Source organism: Bidens hawaiensis, unplaced genomic scaffold, assembly GCF_021521415.1.
Source record: "Bidens hawaiensis isolate Kalapana, Puna unplaced genomic scaffold, B.hawaiensis_p1.1 tig00004283_1, whole genome shotgun sequence".
NCBI lineage: Eukaryota > Viridiplantae > Streptophyta > Magnoliopsida > Asterales > Asteraceae > Bidens > Bidens hawaiensis.
The window spans coordinates 1270791-1287727 of record NW_027491258.1 but is presented as its reverse complement, the minus strand read 5'-3'; the positions used below and the strand labels follow the sequence as shown (position 1 = coordinate 1287727).

Here is a 16937-nt window from a genome sequence, read left to right as displayed (position 1 = left end):
CTTGGAAAGAAGTGAGAAAGAAATTGAATTCCGACAATGTACAATCTTTACAAATGTCCAAGACGACTGCGAGAATTCACGGGTGTTACTTTATGGGACGCCTTAGAACAACATTTCGAAGGTAATACTGAGTTAAAGAAAGGGAAGATGGCCTTGCTTAATAAACAATTTAGTGTTTTCAAATACATGAAAAATGAGTCACTTGAGGATATCATTACTTGTTTTCATATTTACTTAGCAAGTGTGACAGTTTTGACATAATCTTGACTCACCTCAGATTGTTAGATGCACTGCTACCAAGTTGGAAGATGCATACATGAGAAAAACTCACTAGTAAGATAAAACTTTTTTTTATAAGAAGATAGCTTTAAATATTATAAAAGTTTTGTGATGAAATAAGGTTTTTCGTACGTATGTGTATGTGTATATATATATATATAGGGTGAGGTTAGAATAAGAAGTGAGTTATTTGTAAGAAGTGTGAGAAGTAATATCGGGCGTTGGATTTGATCATATGATGGTGGATATTGTTAGTGTGTTTTTTGTTCGGTGTGTTTTATTTTGTTAGTTCGGTGTGTTTTTTGTTCGGTGTGTTTTATTTTTTTAAGGGTAAAAACCACTTCTTACACTTCTTAGGATAGTTTTACTTTTTATTTTAACCTTGCTCTATATATATAAACAAAATACACAAGACACTATTTAAAGTGACAACATTTAATCAACTCATTTTATTTCATAAAATCAATAAACAACACATCTTGTTCATACAAAACAAATCGAATACAAGTAATATATATATATATATATATATATATATATTGTTCGTTTTGCTAATATCCTAAAAGTCTTGATACGTTTTTCATCAAGTTCTCGAGTCATCAAAAGTCAACCTGTAACATTGCATAAAATAAAGTTTGTAAACACAAAGGTTGGTGAGAAATTTCATAGTTTGAAAAATATGTAAATAATAAGAAATGTCCACAACTTGTATACGAAACAATAAATAAAAGCGATAATTTGGATAAAAATGAGGTCGCTAATAAGAATACATTAGCGGCACCGTCTATAAGAGAATACCAAATAGATTCGGATTTCATGAGGTCGTTAATAAGAATACATTAACGGCACCGTGCTATAAGAAAATACCAGATAGTTCACGGATTTATGAATTAACCAACCAAAAGTGGTAAACACATAAGCATATACGCAAGTAAGCATAGAACACCAAATCGAGCATTTATTTAAGTAAAGTATACAATAAAGTTTGTGGTTTAAGACTCAAGTATAAAGCATTTAGTTTAAATAAGTATGCAATATCACCCCCAAAACGAAATATGGAAATTGGGGTATGAAAAGTACTCACGTTCACAATCACGAGCAAACGCTTTGATACCAATTGTAGGTTCCCAGCCGGATCTACACAGGAATATCTCGTAAAACTAGGGTGCGGAATCCCCACGTAATACGATACGAGTGTAAGATAGATAACACGTTGAATCAATAGAACAAACACACAGGGTAATACTATAAACTCGATATATTGCCAAGCTTCAACACGTAATATCAATAATCACTAACACACGTTCTGGGATAAAAAACTTCCTATAAGCCGAAGTGGAGGTTTAAATAGACCTCGACAACTTCGCCTAACATACTAGGCGAAGTTGTCATAACTTCGCTTATCCTCCAAGTTCGCCTAACACTAGCGAACATACAATAAACAATATTCAAAACATTACAAACAAACTAAAAGATTACAGACACAGACAAAACACAAGATACTGAACTACTGACATTATGCACCAACAAATCCCAACATGCAAGATGTGGTGAAGAAGGAAGTAATCAAACTACTTGATGCCGGATTAATATACCCAATCTCATATTCACCTTGGGTCAGTCCAGTTCAAGTAGTACCTAAGAAGGGAGGAATGACAGTTGTAATAAACGAGAAGGACGAGCTAATACCAATGAGGACCATCACAGGCTGGCGAGTTTGCATTGACTATCGAAAGCTCAATGACACCACAAGAAAAGATCATTTTCCACTTCATTTTATCGACCAAATGCTTAAACGTTTATCTGGGAAAATGTTCTATTGTTTTCTTGATGGATTCTCTGGGTACTTTCAAATTCCAATTGCTCCTGAAGATCAGGAGAAAACCACCTTTACATGTCCATATGGCACCTTCGCCTACCGAAGAATGCCATTTGGACTATGTAATGCTCCGGCCACCTTCCAACGTTGCATGGTGGCCATCTTTCATGAAATGATTGAACACTCTATGGAAGTTTTCATGGACGACTTCTCAGTTTTTGGATACTCCTTCGATCATTGTCTGAAAAACCAAGACAAAATGTTGGATAGGTGTGAAGAAGTGAATTTAGTACTCAACTGGGAAAAATGACACTTTATGGTCAAAGAGGGCATTGTTCTCTGTCACAAGATATCCCAAGACGGACTAGAAGTTGATAGGGCCAAAATAGAAACCATATCCAAACTACCACCACCAACTTCAGTCAGAGCCATTAGAAGTTTTCTAGGTCACGCAGGATTCTATCGTCGTTTCATAAAAGACTTCTCCAAAATTGCTAGACCTATGACCAAAATTTTGGAGAAAGATCCACCATTCGTCTTCTCCGAAGAATGTGTTGAATCATTCAACATATTGAAAGAAAAAATTGTCAACGCACCAATCATGACTACACCCGATTGGACCCTTCCATTCGAAATCATGTGCGATGCAAGCGACTTTGCAGTTGGAGCCGTACTCGGACAACGCAAAGAAACACACTTTCACCCAATTTACTATGCTAGTAAAACTCTTAACGATGCACAAGAAAATTACACCAGAACAGGAAAAGAGTTACTAGCAGTAGTCTTTGCCTTTGAAAAATTTAGATCCTACCTAGTTCTTTCCAAAACCATAGTTTACACTGACCATGTTGCCATACGATACCTCTTCAACAATACTCCAAGAATTTGGCATAGAAGTCAAAGACAAAAAGGGAGCAGAGAATGTAGCCGCAGACCATCTTTCACGCTTAGAATGCCCAGCTTCAGAAGAACTTCACAAAGAAATTATCGATGAAAATTTCCACACGAATTTCTCATGCGTATCCAAGTAGTCATGCAGGAAAAGGATGAAAGTCCTTGGTTTGCCGACTTCGCAAACTATCTGGCTTGTAGAATCCTAAAAAAGGGCTAACTCATCAACAACGGAAGAAATTCTTCTCGACCTTAAGTTCTACTTCTGGGAAGATCCATACTTGTTCAGGATAGGGGCCGATCAGGTTATTCGTAGGTGTGTATCAGGAAAGGAAGCCTTAGATATTCTCAAACATTGCCATGAAGGACCAACTGGTGGACATCACAGTATCGCCACCATGGTTAGAAAAGTGTTTGATGCAGGATCTTCTAGCCCACCATATGTAAAGATACACATGCTTTGATCCAAGCATGCGATGCTTGTTAAAGAGTCGGGAACATCTCAGCCAAGAATGAGATGGCTCAAAAAGGCATTCAATTTTGTGAGGTCTTTGATGTATGGGGAATAGATTTCATGGGCCATTTTCTTAACTCATTCGGAAATAAGTACATCCTAGTAGCAGTCGACTACGTGTCTAAATGGTTAGAAGCTCAAGCTCTTCCCACTAATGATGCTCGGGTTGTAGTAAGATTTCTAAAAAAAGTTATTTTCACGATTCGGTACTCCGAAAGCCCTAATCAGCGACAGAGGTACCCACTTCTGTAACGCTCTGATGGACAAAGTCTTTGCACGATATGGGGTTCACCACTGACTGGCAACACCACATCACCCTCAGACCAGTGGGCAAGTAGAGGTCTCGAATCGAGGTATTAAAAGGATTTTAGAAAGAACTATAGGAATGAATCACAAAAATTGGGCAGGAAAGTTAGATGACGCGTTGTGGACCCTTAGGACAGCCTACAAAACCCCCATAGGAACAACACCCTTCAAACTTGTTTATGGGAAGGCATGTCATCTACCAGTAGAACTAAAACATAAAGCCTATTGGGTTCTGAGAGCAGTGAATTTTGATCTAATGTCCACCGGTAAAAACCGAGAAGATCAAATTCACGAGTTCGAAGAACTAAGAGCACTAGCATATGAAAATTCCTGGTCTTACAAAGAAAAGACTAAACGTTTACACGATGCCCATTTAAAAGGAAAAAAGAAATTTCAAGTTGGCGACCGTGTACTGTTATATAACACACATTTACGTCTTTTCCCAGGAAAGTTGAAATCTCGTCGGATAGGTCCACACAAAGTTGAATCAGTTTTTGATTATGGGACAGTTGAGATTTCAAATTTTGACGGCCACAAGTTCAAAGTTAATGGACATCGATTAAAACCATACATCGATGGACCATTCGAGACCGTCTTGGAGGTAGTAATCCTCCACCAAAACCGATGAACATTTTGGGAAGTAGGGTCTGGCCAAGACCCTGATTAAACTAGGCATTGAAAATAGAATATATATATATATATATATAATAAATAAATAACTAAAATAATAATAATAATAATTTTCAGTATTATTATGCTTGTTGGTCGTATGCAGTTTTTCATTATTTAGGTACAATACAGGAAAACGGACGAAAGACAGGGGACGCTCTGTTGAAATTTCGTTGGCCCATAGGGAAGTTTCTTTCCATTTTACCCTCCATACTTCATATGAATCTTTTTATTAATCTTTTTATGAATATTTTCACATTGAGGACAATGTGAGATTCAAGTGTGGGGAGGGGAATTCCTTGACCAATTTCTTGCTCAACTAATTATAAGATTCTCTAATAACAAAATTTTTGTAGCAAATAAAGACTATTTTTATAACAAAACCAAATGAAAATTCAAGAGAATTTTTTTGCAAATAACCAACTAGAAATCTACTATAACCAAAAAAGTGAAAAAATAAAAAGTAGTTTTGTAATAATGAGAACAAATTTATGCAAAGTATGGCGTTTATACCCAATTCCGCCGTTACTGTGAGATAAACCTCATGCCATATAAATATTTTTTTCGGAAGCATTGAGTGAGTCATATGTTTCGTGTGATTTAGAACTTGTCATAATTATTCATTTTAAGACCACACGAAGTGTTGTATAAGGAATAATGTAATATTGTTACAATCCCCTCAAACCATTCTCTAATTACAAATCCCAAAAGTCCTAAACCAATACCTTACCACTTTATCCCTCTCACTGGAAAATACAACACTGGCCTTTTGTCGGCAGACCCTAAAGAACTGGAAATGCATTATTTCGATTTCAATTTCCTTTGCTGCATACATTTAGCAAAACCTAGGTTGCCTCCAGAACTTAAGGAGAGAAAGGCCACCATTTTGTGGAGTTTCAAAAAACACAATGAAAAGAAGAGCAAAAAGATATGAACGATGCTTAGGCTGCGGAAATTGGTCCCACGAAAGAATATGTAGAAAAAGTCAAACTCAATCTCAAATGAATATACCGAACTAATGAGGGTGGGGGCTATTAGGCTCAAAGCCGAATGATCCATTAGAGTTGGGAGTTATGTTCAGAGCAGGATTGAGGAAGAACTAATCCACATCCTCAACAAAACTGGTCTTGACGATCTGACCTTAAAAGAGTCACTAGTTTTGTTTAAAAAAAAGTTTAGCAATCAGGAGAAAGTAGCTAACCTTTGAAGACATCTTAAGACTCCCGACAATCTGCAGAAGCTGTATCTACCATCATCATTAACCTAAGCCCTTGAACCACCAGAAAATAACCCAATTACCTTCTGATCTATGCAATCCTTCACAAAGGTGGAGATTTGAACTTGTTACAAGCCTATTTATCACAGGTTACATTTTGGCTAAGAGTGTTCACATACATACATCACAGGTATGATCAGATATAAAACCGAGTGTGAGTGAACATTGTAAGAACGTGACGTTTTGCATAAACAGAAGCTCATAAAAACAAATCACATTTTTATATATCACTACATATATTCCTATAATTTAAGGTTGGCTATTTTGTTCCCATTTTCTTGGAACTCTTTTGGGATGTTTAAGCTATAGTCATAACTTGCTATTTTTAGAGAATATTTATAAGTAGCTTGCTTGAGGACTAGCAAGGTTTAAGTGTGGGGATGTTTGATGTATATAAAAATATACACCTTTTTAGCATCAAATAATCTCAAAAAATTGCAACTTCTATCATATAATATAGTTAAAATAACTACTTATCATCTAAAAATTTGTTTTCAGGTGAATCCAAGTCTCAAACGAAGAAACGAATGAAAAGCCAAAGAAAAACCAAAGAAAACCCAAGAAAACAGCAAAACATGGGGCTGTGCTTCAGAAAGCATGGGGCTGTGCTTCTGAAAACACGGTGTAAGGCCCCGTTACCGGTGCCTCACTTTTGACGTTGGATTTACTCATAAACGCAGTTCTAAATATCAGATTTAATAAAACATTCGCAGAATATTAAAAACATTCGAACCATTTCATTACATAACCATATTTCTTGTCTTAACGAGCATTCCAAATCTTTTAACATAAAACATTGTCTTTAAAATAACATAACATTTCCTTGAGATGCCAGCTTCTCCAAGTCCATGCCATGTGCCTCCCCTCAAGCGATCTTTCTCATTCTACTCACATGCGTGCATACTAAAAGTCAGCTACGTTGGGTGAGTTCTAGTTAATCATACAACATACAATCTGTTCTCAAACTTGCACACGAGCCCGAAGGTGTGTACGTTATTCATACCTTGCTTTACATACATAACTATCCATACTACTTAAAGAGCATTCCGCCCTATAACCTCACAGATATTATAAGGGTCTGGTCCCCAACATCACAGATATTATTAGGGGGTGTTTGGTAGGTAGGAATGGAGGAAGGAATGGAATAATGGATTCCATTGGAATGAAATTTGGAATGTTTGGTTAGTTATAGGAACGGAATGACCTATTCCTTAGGGGATTCCATTCCCACTATCCATTCCATCGCTACCCCCCCCCCCCCCCCCCCCCCCCCCGTTTTTATTTCATTCCACTCCTTCTAATCAGCCCTCACAAAAAAAACTACCTCTGCAATCTCACGAATTGGCATCACAAGGTATATTCTTCATCAATAATATTCTTAACTCTATATTTTATATGAACATCAGCTATTATGATTTTGTGATTCCTGCTTAAAAAATTTCATTAATCTATAACATCATGTTCGATCATCTGCGATGAATATGATGATGTTTCCAGATTTCATAGATCAATTCAATGATTAATTAAGGTAAAAACAATCAAATTAGAACATAATAAATTAGGGCTTCTTCAAAATTGAAAAACAGAATCGCACCTAAAGAAGAATTAGTAAGAAGCCATAATTGGCATTTATGTGTTATTGATTGATGATGCATGAATTACGAAAAAACATAAGGCATTAAAATATTAGCCATCTTTGACATTAAAGAAGAATTATATTGCTATTTTATCAAATGATGATTGAAAGTGCAAAACTTGATAACCACATTTTTGTCTATTTTTTATTTCTTCATGTTAGCTCATATTTGTGTGTTTTACCATCAGTACCCCAATTTCCTATGGTATAGAATGTTCAAAACTATTATACCTGTTAAATGAGCATTTTAGGTGGTGCTTTGTGATTTATTTGGATGTATGAATTGTACATCAGTTAATATGTTATGTAGGGTAAGGGTCAAATGAATTTATATGTACTAATTCTGAACATGGTTTTTATTGAATAATATTGCAGCTATGTCTAGATTTAAATTGAACAAACAAACAAACAAAAAAGAAACTAGCTGCATGAAGTGTATTGTGGCTTCATATCCTAAGCATGGTCTCTTGGTATATTCAAGCAGTTCAAACTGTTATAAGTATACATATAGGTACGTGTCCAACTAGAGCTCGCTACAAGATGTTCTACCCCGAGAGAAAAGAATATATGCAAATATTGGTGTATGAAAGTGATGACACGTGTCTTCATCAACTTAGAATGAATAGGGAAACTTTTGTGACACTTTGTAATATGTTGGAGAGAGATGGAAATTTGAAATCGTCTAAGTACCTCCAAGTAGATGAACAAGTTGCAATTTTCCTATACATTTTGGCACATCATGTGAAGAATCGAGTCGCGAAGTTTCAGTTTCGCCGATCAGGGGAGACTATCAGTAAACATTTCAATAGTGTGTTAGATGCTGTTATACGATTGGAAAGAGAACTATTTAAGAAACCGGAGCCGATATCAGAAACTTCAACAGATGAAAGATGGAAATGGTTCAAGGGATGTTTAGGAGCTATCGATGGGACACATATATGTGTACAAGTTTCAGAGGAAGATAAAACAAGATACCGTAATCGAAAAGGAGATATAACAACTAATGTACTTGCCGCTTGCACACCCGACATGCAATTCATTTATATATTACCAGGCTGGGAAGGATCTGCTGCTGATGGTAGAATACTTCGTAGTGCTATGATCCGAGAGAATGGATTGCAAGTGCCTAAAGGTAACTACTATCTTACACCAACGGAGAGGGATTCCTTGCACCATTTCGAGGTCAAAATTATCACTTGAATACTTGGATGAATGGACGAAGACCAGAAAAGTCTGAAGAGTACTTTAACATGAAGCACTCAGCCGAAAGGAATGTCATCGAACGTTGTTTTGGTGTCTTGAAGAAAAGATGGGCTATACTTAGAAGCCCATCTTTTTATCCAATTAGAACACAAAATAAAATTATACTTGCATACTGTCTTATACATAACTTTATAAGAAGAGAAATGGCATATGATCCTCTTGATGATGGTGAATTTATTGACATAAATAATGATGTGGATGACGAAGATCTTGGCTCACATGTGGAACAAATTACTACGATTGGGACCCTCGAATGAATGGACCAACTTTAGACAAAATTTGGCAACATCAATGTTTAATGCATGGACATCAAGAAATCATTGATTTATTTAGATTACTTTGTTTTTAGTTAGGTTACTTTGATATTTTTACTTAGATAGACTTTGTAAGATTAAATTTGAATATTTTATGTGTTTGTAATATTATGTTGGTTATTTCAATACATCTGAATTTTTTATGTGTTTTATTAATCATACAACATTGATGTTTGGTGTGAAGATGATGGAAACACAACTTAATTCTGAGAGGGGTCCAGGAAAGAATAAAAGAAAGTGGAATGAAAAGGAAGATGAGAAGCTTGTTGCAGCTATGCTGGATGTACTTAACTCGAGTCCTCATTACAAATCAGATAACGGGTTTAAACACGGTTTCTTGCAAGCGGTGGAGAAGCAACTAGCAATTTTACTTCCTGAAGCAGGCATAAAGGCAAAGCCACATATAGAGTCACGTATAAAGACGATGAAAAGTGACTGGTCTATTGTACATGATATGCTATCATGTAAGAATACAAGTGGGTTTGGCTGGGATTATAATAACGAAATGCTCGATGCTCCACAAGATGTTTGGAAGCTTATTTACAGGTATTGTATAATAATTTTTTTATTGTAGTTTTTTATAGTAATCGCTAGGGGTGTTCGCGGTTCGATTTAAAACGGTGAGACTGTCAATTCAGTCATTGGCTTGGTTTTAAAGTTGGCTTTGAAATTTTTTTAGACTGTCAGTTTTTAAAAATTTTAAACTGTATAAGACGGTTTGGCCTTGACTCGAAACTGGTCGATAAAAACCGTACCGGGCCGTAACGGTATTATATAACTTATTAATTTATATACTTCATTTTAGGGGCATACCAACTAATAAAGAATCCACTAAAGTGGATTTAGCTAAGCTGCTGACTTTGTTTTTAAACCACATAGTAGTTTAGATATAGACGCTGGTTGATTCTTTGAATACTGGTATGTAGTATAAAAAGAAGGATAATATATTTTACCATATAGCATTATTAGCTTTGCTAAATCTTTCGGTTATAGTGATTTTTGGTAGCTCATATCAAAAGAAACACAAGCAATTTGGGTGAACTAGAAACTTGAATTTTTTTTTAAACAGGGATGTTGTTGGTGAGGGTCCTGCATTATTATTTTTTTATTTTGTTAATTCCGATCGTGTTGATGTGGCTTTTTAGGTGCACACAAATGCAAAAAGATGGAGAGGAAAGAAATTTCCTCATTACTGGGACTTGTGTAATGTATTTGTAAAGGATCGAGCAAATGGAAGAGATGCTCAAACAGCTGCCGTATTTTATCGGACATAAACAGAGAAGAACATGGCACTGAAGATGGATTGGATGATATACATGTTGATCAGCAAATAAACAGCCCCTCATATGCAACTTCTAGAGAACAAACAAGCACACAACGAAAGAGATAAAGACGCAACAGTTTGGATCCTCTAATGAATAGCTTGAAAGAGTCAGCATAAATAATTGGTGCAGAGATTAGGGGGGCTACAGATACATTCAATAGAGTTTTTGGAACATAGAGCAATAGAGAGGAAATGCGAAACAATCTTTTCGAGGAAATGAATAAAGTTGCAGGTTTGACTATTCGTGATTGTGATAAAGCTGTATGTAAGCTCGCACAGAACGAGATGTTGATGGTAGCCTTTTATAAAGTCAGTGAAGACCGTAAACTTGGATGGGTTAGGAACATGCTTTACGATACTGAGTAGCGTGATATAAGATGACTTTTGGATGATTTTTAATATTTTTTAGATGGATAATTTTGTATGATTTTAATATTTTGTTAGTTGGATAGTTTTGGATGATCTTTATTTCTGTTAGTTGAAAACTTTTGCATGATTTTAAATAGTTTTGGATGATTTTGAAATTTTTTTACATAAAAAAATCATTTTTATAATATAAATTTTAATTATATAATGTTGTAAAAATTGGTAAATTTTGAATTCATTCCATTCCATGTTAACCAAAAAGGATAATGGAATGGTAATAACCCATTCCATTCTGTGGATCATTCTATTCCCATACTCATTCCATTCCTCCATTCATTCCATTACCTCATACCAAACAGACCCTTAGGGTCTGGTCCCTACCATCACAGATATTATAAGGGTCTGGTCCCTATCCGCACAGATATTATTAGGGCATGGTCCCTTAATATGGTTTAAAATATACATGTTATTTTATAGATATTTCCTACATTTTCTAGTATTTTGAGCCAGTTTTTATTGAATATATTTTTATTTGGCTCATAATTGGATTTTAGAGATTAAATTTTTAAACGAGCTAAATTAAAGTATTTATGCTAAACCTGAGAACACAATGGCATCAAAATAATAATTGGTGGAATAAATGGCCACATATTTTGTGAAGTTTCATGTTCACATGCCTATTAAATTATAAAATTTCACGTTAACCATGCTTCAGTTACTTATGAGTTTTATTTTTTTTACAAAGTGCAGGAGAGCTCGTTGAAATATGTCAAATGGGCTGATGGTTGGTGGGCCCACAAGAAAATAAAAAGAGAAAATGGATTCCAATGCTAAGCAAATAAACAAAAAGAGAAAGAGAATTGGGCCTATGAAATTAAACTTGTTGGTGGAGTTTGGAGTGGGGCTCAAGTTTTGTTTATTAGAAACCCTGTTGGTGCATGATGTCAGTAGTTCAGTATCTAGTGTTTTGTATGTGTCTGTAATCGAGTTAGATTGTTTGATTTGGGTTTAGATATTGTGTCACACAAGTTCGCCTGGGATGTAGGCGAACTTGTGGACAAGCGAAGTTAGGACAACTTCGCCTAACATGTTAGGCGAAGTTGTCGAGGTGTATTTAACCTCAACTTACGGCTTGTGTTGATTAAGGATTCCAGAACGTGTATTTGTGATTTGACATCACGTGTTGAAGTGTTGCAATACAACGTGTTTATTAGTATTGTAACGCGTGTTCGTGTTTGGTTTTAACGTATTATACGTCTTACGCTCGTATCGTATTACGTAGGGATTCCGCACCTACGTGTTACGAGATACTCCTGTGAAGATCCGGCTGGGAACCTTCAATTGGTATCAGAGCATTTGCTCGTGATTGTGTGGTTCGGGATTATCACACGAGTGTTAAGATCGTTCCGTTCGACTATTCACGGAACGAGTTTACGTTGAAATACCTAGTTTTTGTGTTTTACCCATCTCCCACCATCAAATATAACCCATTACACCTTCGCATACCTCGCAATACGTTAAATTAAAACCTGCAAAAACCTTGTGTTCATCAGGCGAAGTTGCCGTCACTGTTCGTAGGGTTTAAGCGAACTTATAAGGTTAAGCGAAGTTATCAATCAAGCGAAGTTGAAGTTAAGCGAAGTTATCAATCAAGCGAAGTTGAAGTTAAGCGAAGTTGTAGATCAAGCGAAGTTAAGTATAAGCGAAGTTGAGTATAGCGAAGTTAGTAAGCAGCGAAGTTAAGAGTATAGCGAAGTTGTGAAGCGAATTTGAATTCAAGCGAAGTTATATTAACTTCGCCTACTGATCACTGTTCAAAAAAAAAATTATACTTTCCTTGTGTTTTGAGTTGTGTTTCTTTCAATTATGACTTCGATAAATATTACAGAACTGGTAAAAATGGAGGTTGAAGCCGGTTCAGCAACTAAAGCTCCAAAAATGCTCAAGGGTACCGATTTCGTTGCTTGGAAAGATCGGTTTGAACAGTATGTGAAATATCAAGATGCTAAGATGCGGGTGTGCATACAAGATGGATACATTCCACCAACAGCCTTGTTTGAGGGTCGTGAACAGATTAAGAAGTACAATAAGATGGAAGAGGAAGAAAAAAAGATGTATGAGGCAGAAAGTAAAGCTCATGCAGCAATCACAATGGCTCTTCCACAAGAGATTCTTCATATATTCAAGAAGTACAAAACTGCAAGAGAGCTATGGGAAGCACTTGAAAATCGATATGAAGGTAATGTGGGGATACGTGCTTCCAAAACAAAGCTACTAAAAACCCAATTCTCTGTATTCAAGTATCTGAAAAATGAATCACTTGACGATATCATCACCAGATATTATCACTTGATGACTGAACTCAGCAATTACTCCATTATATACAAAGAAGAGGAGAAGTAGAGAAACTTCTTGATGTTCTTCCACCGAAATGGGAAATGTATACGGTTTTGATGAGAGAGGATAAAGAATTTGCCAATATTGATCTTGAAACAGCAGTCAATAAGTTACGAAATTTTGAGCTCAACATGGTTCGAAAGGAGACACCAACTGATCAGGTTCAGGATCCGGGAATGTATGGTGCGAAAGTCTCTCCAAGTTTAAGTTCAAAATCAGAATCCTCTGCCTACTACTCAAAGGGAGAATTATACTCAACTCGAGATGGTCATGTGATTCTCAACATGGATGGTGACGTATGTTTCGTAGCTGGAGGAAGTAATTCCTCAAAACCTCAAGCCACAACTGGAAATTTCTCGACAAATGTTCCAACCAACAACTACTCACAGATGCCCATGAGTGTTAAATCAGCTGAACAGCAGTTTGCTCTCTATGCATCCTTCATTGCATCTTATGAGAACTATATCAAAGGTAAAATAGTCGACCCTGCAACTTTGGATGAGGACTATGATCAGATCGATGCTGATGATTTAGAAGAGATGGATTTGCAGTGGCAGATGGCTATGATTGTAAGAAGGGTTAAGAGATTCATGAAGAAAACGGGTAGAAAGTTCGTTGGAGAAAGACCGGGGTTTGATAAATCAAAGGTTAGATGTAACAACTGTCAACAGAATGGTCACTTTGCCAAGGAATGTACAAATGAGAGAGTCGAACGCAGTCAGAACAGGCCTGCACAACAGAATGGGGGAGGTAGTGAGAATCGGGCTATGGTATCTAGACACAATGGTGGATACAACTGGAATCTGCAAGTTGAGGAAGTGTTCGAACAGGCTAATTTGGTCAACATCGAAACTGGAGGGAGTGAGAGAGAGACGGGAGAAAATCAAGCATATATGGCAGAAGTGAACGATCAGCTCTCTGAGGTAAGTTCTGAACTTCATTGTATGCAATGTGAGAATCTGTCTGAACAATTGAAAAAAGTAACTGATCTGTTTATTAGTTTGGACGCACAATTTAAAACGTTAAAAGAAGATCATCACTACACTAAAACTAGAGAAAACAGTTACTCGGTAAAAATAAAAGCTAGTGAAAAAGATATCAGAAGTCTTAAAGCCAGTCTAGCTGATAAAATTCAAGTAATTGATCTTAGTTATGAAGTGTTAGAAGAAAAAACCAAACTAACTGCTGAAAGAGATAAACAGATAGCTGATTACTAGGTAAAAGTGGTGGAACTAAACAGAAAAATTGAACAATTTAGAAATTCCTCAGCAATGCTTGATCACATCATAAATGTTCAACGTTCCCCAGTTAACAAAGGGGGAATTGGATTTTCTGAAGTTCCACCACCGTATAACAATAACTATACTTATAATCCTAGTAATCAGAAATCTGCTGATGTTGAGATTAGTCAGACAGTTCTAGTCAAAATTTCAACTAAAGAACCTGAAGTTGATAAGAGCGAACCAAGTAAGCCAATTCCTAAGGTTAAGATTGCTGTTCCTAGCTCTGTCTCATCAAATTCGGACAAGTCATCCGAATCGGGTGAGATAAAAGAAGAGGTAGTGTTACTGAAACGAGGGGAGGAATATAAGCCAAATGAAAAGAATTCTTCCCTAAATCCGTTTGTCCCACCATATGTTAGACAAATGGGTAGTAATGCAACCTCAACATCTGAAACAACTCTTGAGACGAAAGTTGAACACAGAAGTTGTTTCAGATGCAATCAAGTAGGACACCTTATTGCCGATTGTCCTCTAAATCAGAGAAAATTTAGAGGTATGAGGCCTCCGAAAACTGAGTGTAAAATGAATGGTAATTATTATGCTAGTAAGAATACGTACACACCAAAGTTCAGACATTGGACTAATCCAAGATTTTAAAGAAATCGATCTCAGTTTTTCCTAGTTAACAACCAAACTAACAATTATAATTCAGTTAATTCACTAAGGTTTGGATGGCCTCATAGTCAATCCTCAAGAAGGTTTCCTTTCAGACCTTACAGGAATCATCCTCAAACTGCCTTTGGACAACCAAAGTACGGGATGCCGTTTAACAGATTTAATCGACCCAAGACCAGTAGGTCTTGGGTCCCTAGATTTTAATCTTTTTCTCTAACTGTGCAGGAACAGTTGAACAAGGCTGTAAACAATCTGTGGGTTGTGGACAGTGGCTGTTCCTGTCACATGACTGGTAACACGAATTTGTTACATGAATGGAAACCTGTTCAAGGAGGTAGGGTTAGTTTCGCTGGAGAGAGTGGAGGTAGAATCACTGGTATTGGAACAGTGACAAATGGAAAAATGAAGTTGGAGAAGGTGAACTTTGTTGAAGAATTGAAGCATAACTTGTTGAGTGTATCTCAGATTTGTGACAAAGACTACACGATGCATTTTACTAAAAACGAGGCAATCGTCCTTTATCCTGGTTTCAAGATACCAGAGGCATGGGTGGTGATGAGAGCTCCAAGAGAAAAGAACACATATGTAATGGATATGAGGTCAACTGAGATGACAACCGAAGAATCATGTCTTTTGTCAAAGGCAACTGAGTCTGAGTCAGAGTTATGGCATCGAAGAATGGGGCATATACATCTTCGCAAAATGAATTACATTGTCAAGAATGGGCTGGTGCTTGGTGTTCCCTTGAAGAATTTTAACTTTGAAGGTCAATGCTTGTCGTGCAAGAAGGGAAAGCAACACAAGAAACCTCATCACTCCAAGAAGGTTAACTCAATCGTCAGTACACTAGACCTACTTCACATGGATCTCTTTGGTCCCGTGAATGTAAAGAGTCTAGGTGGGACGTCATACTGCTTGGTAGTAACCAATGATAACTCTCGATACTCTTGGGTATACTTTCTGAAGGCAAAAGATGAGACGGTTCAGTTGGTAATTAACTTGATTACCAAGGTTGAAAACATTGTTGGGAGAAAGGTTAAGTACATCAGGAGTGATAATGGTACAGAGTTCAAGAATTACCAGATGGAGATGTTCTGCTTACAGAAAGGGATAGACCACCAGTACAGCGCTCCGTATACTCCGCAACAAAATGGGGTAGCTGAGAGGAAGAATAGAACGCTAATCGAAGGAGCCAGAACCATGCTGGCTGATGCTAAACTTCCCGTGGTGTTCTGGGCTGAAGCTGTTGCCACAACCTGTTATATCCTTAATCGTGTTTTAACTGTTAAAAGATTGAATAAAACTTGTTATGAACTTATGCATGGTAGAAAGCCCAACTTGAATGGTCTCGAACCTTTCGGGTCCCCATGTACGATATTAAAGACAAACTCAAAATTTGGTGAGAAAGCCGACGAAGGTATTTTAGTCGGATATGTTGTTGGTACACCCAACAGAAGAGTCTTTAATTTATCTAACAGCAAGGTTGAGGTGGTATGTAACACGGACATTACAAGCTACATATCACCAAAGCCTAGCATGGGACCCGCTGAAGCTTTCGACTATGATAAACTTTTCAAATCTTTTAAAATGCCTTACTTGGATTTTTCAGAAGTTGATGAGAAAATTGCTTCACAGATTCTGTATGACGAGGAGGAAAATGTTGTGCAAAGTCCGCGATACGATGAAAGTCAACCTTCTTCGTCAAGTGCCGTTGATACTTCTGCTGCCCCTACTGAAGAAGAATTCTACAATCCATTTCACTCTCAACATCAATCACCCATAGATGAACTCTCTTCGAACTTAGAAAACAATCTGGAGGTCGGTACAGTTTCGACTACTGGAATTCACAAAAATAACCCGTTGGAGAACGTGATAGGTGATCTGTCTGACGGTGTTCAAACAAGAAGAAGTCTGAATGAGCACACTTGTGTTTACGCAAGCATTAAAGAAACAGGTATCATAAATGAATGTTTGTACACCTCCTT

At 36.8% G+C, this 16937-nt stretch overlaps 1 protein-coding gene and 1 pseudogene across 2 annotated transcripts in view; one reads left to right on the top strand and one right to left on the bottom strand.

Annotated features, from left to right (window-relative positions):
• The window catches only part of LOC143626149 (CASP-like protein 1), a 148517-nt gene that overhangs the window by 62895 nt on the left and 68685 nt on the right, over nucleotides 1–16937 (bottom strand). The window lies entirely within an intron of this gene.
• LOC143626166 (uncharacterized protein At2g29880-like) lies at nucleotides 9155–10657 on the top strand (annotated as a pseudogene).